Source organism: Battus philenor, unplaced genomic scaffold (genome assembly GCF_028537555.1).
Source record: "Battus philenor isolate CCGP_79_NKW_IND1 unplaced genomic scaffold, ilBatPhil1.0.hap1 SCAF_12, whole genome shotgun sequence".
Taxonomy (NCBI): domain Eukaryota; kingdom Metazoa; phylum Arthropoda; class Insecta; order Lepidoptera; family Papilionidae; genus Battus; species Battus philenor.
The window spans coordinates 11,402,051-11,411,154 of NW_027181674.1; the positions used below are offsets into that span (position 1 = coordinate 11,402,051).

At 37.1% G+C, this 9,104-nt stretch overlaps 2 pseudogenes; both read right to left on the reverse strand.

Annotated features, from left to right (window-relative positions):
* Window positions 1–501: 501 nt before the first annotated feature.
* On the reverse strand, window positions 502–2,142 carry LOC137932905 (uncharacterized; annotated as a pseudogene).
* On the reverse strand, window positions 2,143–9,104 carry LOC137932906 (uncharacterized; annotated as a pseudogene).

Sequence of the window (9,104 nt, forward strand, 5' to 3'; positions counted from 1 at the left end):
AATCTTTTTATATATTTTTTTATTTTGTTTCGACCAGGAAACTTACACCGTACGGGTCTTTGGTTTGGCCCAGGTAATTTTTTTTTCAGGATAATTTTTTCCTCTAGTCGGCGAACCTCAATTAGTCCTAGTATGTCGTAGTTTACTTGTACACCTCGTAATGTTCTTTTTAGCTCAATAAGTTTAGGTTCAGTTGATAAGGATTTTACATTCAATGTACAAATGATATTTTTTTTCCTTTTCCCTATTTGTCTTTGGAGGGTTTTGGTATATCACTCCCTTGGTGACAAGCCGTACTGGTAGATGGGGGTAGATGGAGGGGTCCCATTGTAGTAGCTATATTATTGCTTGAGAGATATCCTCGTTAATTAAACTAATTTTACCGACGCTTAGAATAAAATTCATTACCTGAAATATTTGCGACGTAACACATCAGTTTACACTTGAACACTCCCAAACCAACTACGTCTATTCGCTGTTTCGCTCACACGCGTCACTCCGTCACATCTCCGTCCTTTTCATAGTTAATGCGGTGGATTACTCGTTGAGAGTTTTAATAACAGAATGCCCTGTAACTGTGACATTATATCCGCTGACGGCTGGGTTTATATAAGCTTTGTGAAGTTCTGCGAGCTGAATAGAACATGCGGCTGCAGGGCCACCAGACGAAGTCAGACTACCCAACCAGAATTCATTCCCAGGGTGTGCATTTTCAGTCCAAGCATATGTCATCACCAGAAGTTTTCCCTCGTGTTCTTCAATCAGTTTTAAAGATAGCTACCTGTTTTCGAGTTGTACAGTTATTCCACCTTTTGGATGACATTTACTGTTAAAGAATATTCGCTTCTTAGTTTGTGTTTCGGCTTCAAATGAATTAGTGAACAGAGCCAATATTCCACTACTTGGTTAAATAAACGCAAAGTTTTTTTTTTTTAATGGTCCCCGCTGTTGGGGACCTCTCGTTCCCCTATCTCGTGTGGGACAGGGACTTTTTAATTCTAGTAATTTATTCATATTTTTTTTATTGTTATCATTCTTCTCTTTCATATTTCATCTTATCTGTCGTACTGTTTCTTTCATTCTACAATTTTCCCAGTCTTTCTCTTTCATTCCATTAGCCATACATTCATCCTCAACCACTACATTCTAGGTTTCCTTACTATTTTATTTTGCAACATTATTTATTGTTCAAATATTTAACACGTATTTTCTCTGTAATTATCATCTTATATTATACTATTTATTAAACTATTTTTGGTACTACTATATTCCTTTTATTTCTATATTTTAGTGTTCGTTTTATTTTTACCTATTGCATTTATTACCACCTTCCTGCAGTAGCTGAGGAAGCATTCTCTCTCCTCTTCGTCTTGCATGATGGCCGGGATATTCCTTTCCTCTATCTTTTTGCCCATCCGGTATTCGGAATCTGCGCGCAGTCTTCCGAACGCCGGACAGTGGGCCACAAGGTGGACCACGGTCTGGCCCACGCCCGGTTCACAGAAGCACGAGGGGTTCTCCTTGAGCTTGAACCTGTGAAGGTACTCAGAGAACCCCCCGTGACCCGTGAAGAGCTGGGCCAAGTCCGGCGTCCGGGAAAAATATCCTCGTCATTGAAGCCGTCGTTCCTTCCATATACCTCCTGTTCCATTCGTCGAGCGACTCCAGTCTCAGTTGTCGCTTGACGAATGAAACGGGGCATCTCTCATATTCAGGTCTTCTTTTGCTCTTTAGGGCCGCGTCCTTGGCCAACTGATCCGCCCTCTCATTCCCCTCCATCCCCGCGTGCGCTTTCACCTAGTACGAGTATAGTCTTATATTCTTCCCATTTTCTCACGCTTTCATAATATTCTCTTTCACTCTTAACGCCAAAGGATGGAGGGTGTCCGATCTTGCGACAGTTTCGAGGGCGGATCGCGAGTCGCTCATTATGGCGCATGACTGCGCGGACCCGCTGGCCGCGTACCCTGATGCTTCCGCTAGAGCTAGCAGCTCTGCCTGGTATACAGTGCAGAAGTTGCCCAACTTGAGTATAAACGCAAAGTTAACGTCTGAGACATGGTTCAGCATACCCTTCTTAAGGAAAGACCGTATCCTCTAGAGGAAAGTTAATATGTTTACATCAGGCTGATGAGGTGATATCTACATATATTTGGCTGATTGATTGTTTCTTACGTAAGTCGTTTTAAGTACATAAAGGCAAGTTGAAGGTGTAACTTCTTCACCACAGCCGTTCTCAAGACAATTTTGTTGCTCCATCCATTTTAGCTTTATCCTCTTAACAACTCCAGAATTTTTCCTCTCGCCATCATTAACACACTCTGCATATCCACTTACGTAATATCATGGAAGCAAGTTTTATCTCATCATAGCTCAAACAGTTTCCTAATATTAATAATGGCTTTTGTTGAAGTGTTTCAACTGTTTCCCACCCTCCGCATCCCTCTTCACCTGATATCAGTTTGTATTTGTCAAATTTGCCCATGAATGTTTTGGATCGTTTCTTTAGTATTCTGTCAATTAGCTCTGGTACCGATATGTCTTTGTATAACAGCTTATCAATGTTTGTGCCAAACTCTTTTTTATAAATAAGAAAATGTGTCATCAGTAACAGAACTCTATCGTGAATGATAGGGTAGGTCAAAGCGATGTTTCTATGCAGGTTTTCAATGGGTCGCTGTATTTGCAGTTTTTATAATCTGACTGTTTGAATAGGAAAAGATATGGGGATGGCATTGCTTTTCTTGATAATTTCCTTCATCTCTACATCATCTACATCATCCAATAACTTCACTTAAGTCTATGCATTGCTTTAATGAATCATTAGTTTTTTTTTCTCATGCTTTAGAAACACCAACCTGGCTCACAGCATGCAAATGTTTTAAAATTACGTAAACTATCCATTTTCTTCACGAGTCCCCAATATTATCGTTTAAATAAGTAATAAACAGAACGTGAGCATTTAATATTTAATACCATTCATGAAATGAAAATTAGCAAAGCAAGTACTTTTTTATTATTTATTTATTTATTTATTTATTTATTTAGTTGCACCAACAAAGCAATCACTATACATATACAATATTATTCTAACATAAAAATAATTGGTAAGTGTTGCTTCACTTATAGGTACAAACAACATGCATTTTATAAAGCAACAAAATTTTGGAAAAAAAAAAAACAAATAACAATATTAATTTAAAATAAATTACATTGCTTAATATACAAATTAAAAAAGTAAAAACAACATCAATTGTGGATAAAATGGGAACATAATTGAAATTTAGTCACAGATAATAATTGATTAATGAAATAAAAATAAAATGGATTAATTAAATAGAATTAAAATTGATTAAAATTTATATCAAATGAAATACAAATATTGAATTTAAATGTGTGCAGACTATTAGAAAATATATCAATAACTTTATCAGATTTTTTTTGTTTATTATTACATAAAGAAGTTTCGAGGCATAGATTATGAATATTGTTATAATTTCTGAGCATTCTGTTAAGAGGAGAGTAATGCCCCAAATTAGTGCGAGCAGGTTTTGCAGAAAATGGCTTATACTTTAATGATCTTGGCATTCTCCTGGGGATAGTAAAATTAATCTGAGACAATAGATGAGGGGCATCAGTTTTACCATTGACTAGCTTATACAGAAACATGTTATCTAATTGCTTTCTTCGATTAAATAAAGATGTTAAGTGAAAGTGTTTCAAACGATCATCATAAGAGGGTAGGGATTTTGCTAAGTTGCAGCTATATGATAGGTGCCACAGAAATCTCTTTTGTATGTTTTCTATGCGTTTTATATATATATCGTAATGTGGGTTCCACACAACGCTACAATATTCTAGGCCACTACGAACAAGAGCAGTGTAGATCACAATTTTAGTGGTTGGTTTTTTAAAATCCCTACAGTTTCGCAAGACGAATCCCAAGGCTTTAAATCCTTTTTTAACAACGTGCTCTATATGTAAGTTAAAACGTAGTTTAGTATCGAGAATGACACCTAAGTCCCGGACGTGAGTTGTTTCGTATAGTGGCTCGCTGTTAATATAGTAAGTTGTAGTAAGTGGCTCAATTTTTTTTCTGGTATATCGGACTTTACAACATTTTGATACATTTAAACTCATACCGTTAAAATCACACCATGACACAAGGCTATTTAAATCCTGTTGAAGCAATGATCTATCCTCATCTGTGTCAACCCTTCTAAAAAATTTCAAGTCATCAGCAAACATATAGAATTTCGTATTTTTAAAACAATTACCAATATCATTAATGAAAATATTGAATAAAAGAGGGCCGAAATGGGAGCCTTGTGGGACCCCAGAAATGGCAGTGAATGGCTCCGAACTATGTCCACCTATTACAACTATGGATTTTCTATTCATTAAGTAGGAATTCCACCATTTAAGAAAAACCCCGGCGATTCCTAGCGATGCAAGTTTATTCAGCAACATAATGTGATTCACTCTGTCGAAGGCCTTGCTGAAATCAGTGTATATTGCGTCGTAAGAATGGCCTTTGTCAACTCCCTCAACAAGGTCCTCGACAAAGGAAGTCAAATTTGTTGCCGTAGAACGAGTTTTTATGAATCCATGCTGTTCAGATACTATTTGTTGTTTTATATGCCATGAAAGAGTAGGATACAGTAATTTTTCAAAAACTTTAGCAAATATTGGCTGTAAAGATATGGGTCTATAATTTTTAACGAAGCTAGCATCGCCACTCTTATGCAATGGTATTATTAAAGCGGTCTTCCATGCAGTCGGATACGAGCCAGAGCGTAAAGAGCTATTGAAAATCATGGATAATGGTTCTGCTAATGCGCTAGCACATCGCACGACAAAAATTGAAGGTAAACCATCAGAACCAGCTCCTTTGGTAGCATCAAGTCTTTTTAACACTCTATAGACTTGATCCTTAGTAACCGATGTTATAGTCAAAGAGTTCGGGGCAGAGTCTATATGAGATGGGCTAGGGACCGTGGCAATATTAGGCGCCTTATTGTAGGAAGAGGAAAACTGTGACGCAAAAAGGTTACATATATCTAATCCGGTACTTGCAATAATACCATCGTGGGACATTTCTGCAGGAAAAGTAGTATTGGCTCCTCTTTTGCGTTTAAGGAAGGACCATATTAATTTAGGATTCGATGACACTGATAACTCGAGCCTATCAAGATATGTTTTATAATTAGATTTTAACAGTTTAGTGCTTCTTTCACGCAATAGGTCAAACGTAAGTAAGTCTCGAGGGTTGCTATATTTTCGGTATTTTAATCTGAATTTATTTTTTTCTTTGAGCACTTTAATTAATGAAGATGAGAACCAAAAGGGATACTTGCAATTGTTGTTGCGGGGTCTAACTTTAGGGACATGTTTACTAATTGCTAGCTTAAGTATTTTATAGAACTTAGCGACCATATCGTCCACCGTTATGCACGTCGAGAGTTCGTCTGACCAGGAAGTACCGTTAAGGTCACTTATTATTTTTTGAAAATCTGCTTTGTAGAAGAGAAATTTCTCTTCGCATTTTTCTGGAAGGAGTTTAGTGTACTCGGACGTAAAAAAGAATTCTAGGGGTGGGTGTAGAGGGTCTATTATTGATAATGGATTAGCAGATACTTGTAATTGGGGGATAGATACGTTACTCAATAGAAGATCGAGTATTTTATTTTTATTATTGTTATAACAGTTGTATTGGGATAGATTATTTTGTGACATAAAGTCAATGACCATGTTGTTCAGGTTACTGTTAGAGGTTTCCGCTGCTAATGCAACGGTGTTCGTTCGTTTCCAGCTCAAACTACTCAAGTTGAAGTCGCCCAGAATAATTGTATCGCCACTATGGTTTGATAAAATGCTATTTGTGTTCATGATAAAATGATTAAGTATATTCTGTTGGACAGGCGGAGGTAAGTAAACGCTACAAATATATAAGATCTTGTTTTTTCCCGTTTTATCAAGCATTTCAATCTTAACCCATAAATCTTCGCAATCCGATTCGCTCGAATGTAAGCGATACGATTTGAGGTGTTTAGCAACTGCTATTAATACGCCCCCACCGTCTTTTTTCTTGTGAAATCCACTACTTTCACGATCGCGCCTAAAGACTGTATATCTGTCATCAAACAGCTCATTGTCATGAACGCCTCTATTCAACCATGTTTCTGTAAAAACTATTATATCGAAATAACTGCACACAATATTTTTGAAAAGATCATTGGTTTTTGTCCGTAAGCCTCGGACATTCTGATAATAAATGCTTAATTCATTTTGCGAGCCCTTAAGTAACAAAATGCAATTTTAGCGTAGTTATGACAAACGATTAAGTGTCTCTAAATTTTTCACATAAACATAATTTGACTCTTCATTTTTTCGCATAAAAACTCTTCCATCTCGAATCCATACGAATTTATATTTTAATTCTTTAGCCTTACTACGAGCAGCAGCATGTAAGGCCTTATTTTCAGGTGTGAGGTGTTCTACTACATAGACGGGACTCTTCTTACTTCCGCCTATGCCCAAATGACTGGTGTTTAATTTGTCATCTTTATTGTTTTTATTAAATTTGCTCGTAGCGGCTAAAAACTCGTCGCGCAGCCGTGGGCTGCTAAATTTCACCAAGATAGAGCGAGGTCTAGGACTTGAACGATTTATCTTCGCTAATCTAGAGCAGACATGAATCTCGGCTTCATTCAGTGGACATTTGATTACCTTACCGAGTTGCTGTACCGTTTTAATTAGGTTTTCTTGCTTGCTCTCCGGGACACACTGAATCTCGACGTTGGAGGAGCGTGACTGTTGATCGAAATGCTCCATCCGTGACGCTAATACTAGGTTGGCAGCTCGCAGAGATTCATTTTCTACTCTTATACTCTCAATTTTAGCGGCCTGTGCAGCGGTCTCGTTCTTAACTTTTTCTAGCTCCTCGTTGAAGTAAGAGACAGATGATTCGATAGATGTTAAAGCGATTCGAACTTCAGATAGTTGAGGGTTTATTTTGTTCTGAAAGAAGTTATGCAACTCCTCCCTCATTAGGTCGCGAATATCGTCGGCTGAGAGGCACGAGCAGCTAGCGTGACGTACCTTGCTGCGCTGGGTCACGAAGTCAGGCTGTGGTGAGTAGATGGTGGCCCGAACTGGTGTGTTAGTATTATCTCCACCTTTCCGATCTTTACTCCGACACAGCACACAAATCCAGTGAGATAAGGCCTCATTGCTTATTGCATCGTAATCCGATTGCGTTAAATTCATGCAGTAAAAATGGTACTTCGCACTGCAGCGGGTACATTGCAACGTAGGTATATCTTTTAGAGTACTAAGGCACCCGGCGCAATCATTAGAGCTAGCCATGGTGTGTATAGCCGATTATGAATAGGGCGATACAAAAAAAAAAAAAATACTATAAAAGATTATATGTTCAAGTAGCTGTGAACGCAGCACCGCTTGTTCAAGTCGTCTAAACGATGCACGACGCACGACGCTAGCGCGAGCGGTGACCGATGACTCAACGCTTTCGAGCGAACTGCGAGTTGTCGTAGGTCAGGGTTTTCGCCCGTTATTAAAACTATTTTGAACTTTATTTGTTTATATCTTCAAAAGTAGGAAGAATTTTCAAAAACCGTTTTCACTGTATGGTAGCTCTTTCCACTGCTCACAAAAGTTTCACAATTTAATTGCGTGACGAACACTTTTTACTGATTAAAAATTAAAAATTTGCGGAGGTGAGTAAAACAGATGTTGCTTATTCGAGTTACGGACGACGAAACTCGAATAAGCAACATTTATTTAAACATTTATAATAAAAAAAAATACTTTTTGATGCAATTTGTGGTACTTTTCAATGACGCAAAGGTGAACAACAAGCAATTTATGCATATGAATAATTATGTATCGGAGAAGAACGCTGATGACTTTTACTTGTTTTTTGAAAAGGTTTACTTTTAGACCAAGAGCCTTATTCGATATACAAATATGTCTCAATAAGAATTTATCTTCTTAATTATATCGGCCAGCCTGTTCAGCAGTGATTACATATAAATCTGAAGATCATACAGGTAACGGCATAATCAAAGCCGATAGGAGAACGACTTGATAAAATCTGCGAGTAGAAGTGGGGTTGAAACGGCTTTCTAAGGCACACAGTAAGTAGTGAAGCAGTAAAGATAATACTTATTCACAATTCAAATACGTTTCGAATGTCCAGGCAATCAAGTGTGAAAACACAAAATGATTGTTGGACATTTGTAAGGTGTTGCAGTGTAAAACGTCTAAATTAATAGAATTAAAAATATTTCCCTTTTGATTTAATTTCATGGTTTCTCTTGATAATTAGAGTCAGTGCTAACAAAAATTAATAATATCACTAATTGAAAGATTGAAAATTGAAAGTTAGCTAAAAAAAATCAGCGAGAGCCATTCAAAATGGCGCTGAAGGTGGGCGGGGCATATAATGAAATCTCAAGCGCGATCGATAGTACCGTGATTAAAAATAGAGTAGCGAGCATAACGCTTTGTCCCGTTCGCAACCGTTTGCTTTGCGTCAAAGCAAATGTCAAATGTCATTAATATGAACGAGTAAAGTAGACGAACTGGAAATCACCTGCCTGTAAAAATGCGCCACCATATTAGTTTTTATATTATGTTTTTACATTATACTAGCTGTTCCCGCAAACGTTGTTTTGCAAAAAAAATAGGGTTTTAATTAACAAAAAAAATAAGGGTTGATCGTAGAGGGGTGAAAATTTAAGGTTGTATGTATTTTTGTATGCTGTATCATAATAAAATAAATACCAAAAAAATTGTCTAAAAAATAAAAAAAATAATTTAGGGTGGACCACCCTTATCACTTAGGGGTATAAAAAATAGATAGTAGCCGATTCTCAGATCTACTGAATACGCATATAAAATTTAGTAAAAGTCGGTCAAGTCGTTTAGGAGGAGTTCAAGTTCGAACGCCGCGACACGAGAATTTTATATATTAGATTATGCATACGTGAAAAATTTTGATGGACGACACAAACAAAACAAGAAACGAGAACAAACAATAAAAAGAGAACGATGTGTGCCTGTTAATTCTGTTTTCGCAT